Raw genomic sequence first — 2984 nt, 5'->3', positions numbered from 1 at the left:
TTAAGCCATTATGAGTAGCGCTGCTGTGTATAATTGCATCCTTGTTTGCACTTGGACATAGATCTTCAAAGCAGTTGCCTAAATCCTGGAAGCACGATTGTTGGATCCCAAGGCGAGACCTGTGTAGCTTTGGGAAAAACTGCCAAACTGTCTCACAAAGTGGCTGTAGATGCATCCCGCCAGCAATGAGGGAGAGCCCCTGTTGTTCCTCATTCTCCAGCAATGGATATATTTGGAGTTCAGCAGTCCTAATAGGTGTGGTGTGATGCCTCATGATATTATTTTATTTTATTTTATTTTTTTAACATCTTTACTGGAGTCTAATTGCTTTACAATGGTGTGCTAGCTTCTGCTTTATAACAAAGCAAATCAGTTATACATATACATATGTTCCCATATCTCTTCCCTCTTGCGTCTCCCTCCCTCCCACCCTCCCTATCCCACCCCTCTAGGTGGTCACAAAGCACCGAGCTCATCTCCCTGTGCTACGCGGCTGCTTCCCACTAGCTCGGCTGCTTCCCACTAGCTATCTAGTTTACGTTTGGTAGTGTATATATGTTCATGCCTCTCTCTCGCTTTGTCACAGCTTACCCTTCCCCCTCCCCATATCCTCAAGTCCATTCTCTAGTAGGTCTGTGTCTTTATCATGATTTTAATTTGTAATTCCCTGATCGTATATGATGTTGAGCATATATGATATTATTAAACGTCGTATATAATGTTTACCCATTTTTTATGGAGGTGTTTTATAGTTCTTTGTATTGAGTATATTTTAAGTCCAAATCCTTTATCAGATATGTGTTTTGCAAATATTTTTCCTCCAGTTTGTGGCTTGTCTTTTGGTTTTCTGAATAAGATTTTTCAGAGTAGAAATCTTTAATTTTATGAAGTCTACAATACTACATTTTTTCTTTTCTGGGTTGACTTTCTGTGCTGTGTGCTAAAACTCAAAGCTCATGATCTATAGAACTAACCCAAGGTCATGTAGATTTTCCTCCCTATTTATCGCTATAATTTTGAGAGTTTTACATTTTAAATGTTTGTTAATAAATTTGAGTGAATTTGGTGTACTTTTTAAAATTTTTTTTTTTAATTTTGGCTGCGTTGGGTCTTCGTTGCTGTGCGTGGGCTTTCTCTAGTTGCAGCGAGCGGGGGCTACTCTTCGTTGTGGTGCGCGGGCTTCTCATTGCAATGGCTTCTCTTGTTGCGGAGCACGGGCTCTAAGCGCGCGGGCTTTGGTAGTTGTGGCATGTGGCCTCAGTAGTTGTGGCTTGCGGGCTCTAGAGCACAGGCAGTAGTTGTGGCGCATGGGCTTAGCTGCTCCGCGGCATGTGGGATCTTCCTGGACCAGGGCTCGAACCCGTGTCCCCTGCATTGGCAGGGGGATTCTTAACCACTGCGCCACCAGGGAAGCCCCTGGTGTAAGTTTTAAAGTTGGAGTCTGGGCTTCCCTAGTGGCGCAGTGGTTGAGAGTCCCGCCTGCTGATGCAGGGGACACGGGTTCGTGCCCCGGTCCACGAAGATCCCACATGCCGTGAAGCGGCTGGGCCTGTGAGCCATGGCCGCTGAGCCTGCGTGTCCAGAGCCCGTGCTCCGCAATGGGAGAGGCCACAACAGTAAGAGGCCCGCATACCGCAAAAAAATAAAATAAAATAAATAAAGTTGGAGTCTATGTTTTATTCCATATGGTATACTCTGGTTTCTCTTCAGATCGTATAAATCTTTCGTTTTTTTTTTTTTAATTCCATATGGTTTCCAATGAATTGTTCCTTAACTATTTAGGAGAAGTCATGGGATATTTGGCTCTATTTCAATTTGAATTTCTGCAGTTTAATGGATTCAGCAGAACTGCCTTTGGAGGCGGGGCCTCCATGAACTGTGAGGGCAGCTTGGTCTGCACGTTCCCATTGGCTGGCAGGGAACGTGAGCCCGCCTCCCTGACCCGCCCCGGGAACGTGGGTTCTGCCCGCCGACTTGGCTCCGCTTAACCCTGTTGGGAGCCCCGTCTCCTCGGGACCCACTGGGGCTTTGGCTTCTGGAACACGCGGGGCTGAGTCCATACTGAATGCCGGGGCTTCGGGACAAGCCAGGGTCAAGTCCACACTAAAGGAAGCCGGGTCTCGTCAGGACCCACTGGGGCTTCAGCTTTGGGACACTGTGGGGTCCAGTTCACGCTGAGAGGAGCCGAGTCTCCTCAGGACCTGCCGGGAGGTGATGCCGCCGAGGGAAAAGGTGAGGAAGAGTGGGGAGAAGGTTCCTGTGCGTGGCTGACCGCTGAGGGTGTCTGTCTTCAGAGGACCCAGGAGAGGAAGGGCTTGATATGGAAAGCTGCGGGGTTTTATTCACTATTGTGTGTGGTGCAGACAGAGTGCAGTGTTGTTCTTTGGCGTGTGGCGTCCGGTTTCCCCAGCACCGTATATTGAGAGGACTGTCCTTTCCCTGGTGTATGTTCTTAACTCCTTTCTTGTCAGTTAACTGACCACATACCTGTAGGTTGATTCCTGGGCTCTCTGCTCTGTTCCTCTGGTCTGTGTGCCTGTTTTTGTGCCAATTCCACACTTTTTTGGTGACTGTAGCTTCATAACGTAGTGTGAAATCGGGGAGCGAGATGCCTCCAGCCTGTTCTCCTTCCTCAGGGTCGCTTTGGCTATTTGGGGTACTTTGTGGCACCATGCGAGTGTTAGGATTGTTCTGTTTCTGTGAAAAATGTCATTGGAACCTTGGTAGTGACTGCATGAATGTGTACATTGCTCTGGGTAGAATGGACGTTTTAACAATATTCTTTTCACCCGTGAGCACAGGGTCTCTTTCTATTTATTTGTATCTGTTCAGTTTCTTTCATCAGCGTCTTACAGTTTTCAGTGTGCAGGTCCTTCACATCAGAGGTTAAAGTCATTCCTAGTTACGTTTTTGGGTGCAATTGTAAATGGGATCGTTTTCCTAATTTCTCTCTTTGATGATTCATTAGTGTATAGAATCACAAC

Source organism: Phocoena phocoena, chromosome 12 (assembly GCF_963924675.1).
Source record: "Phocoena phocoena chromosome 12, mPhoPho1.1, whole genome shotgun sequence".
In the NCBI taxonomy this organism is placed as follows: Eukaryota; Metazoa; Chordata; class Mammalia; order Artiodactyla; family Phocoenidae; genus Phocoena; species Phocoena phocoena.
This window is presented reverse-complemented; position numbering follows the sequence as displayed.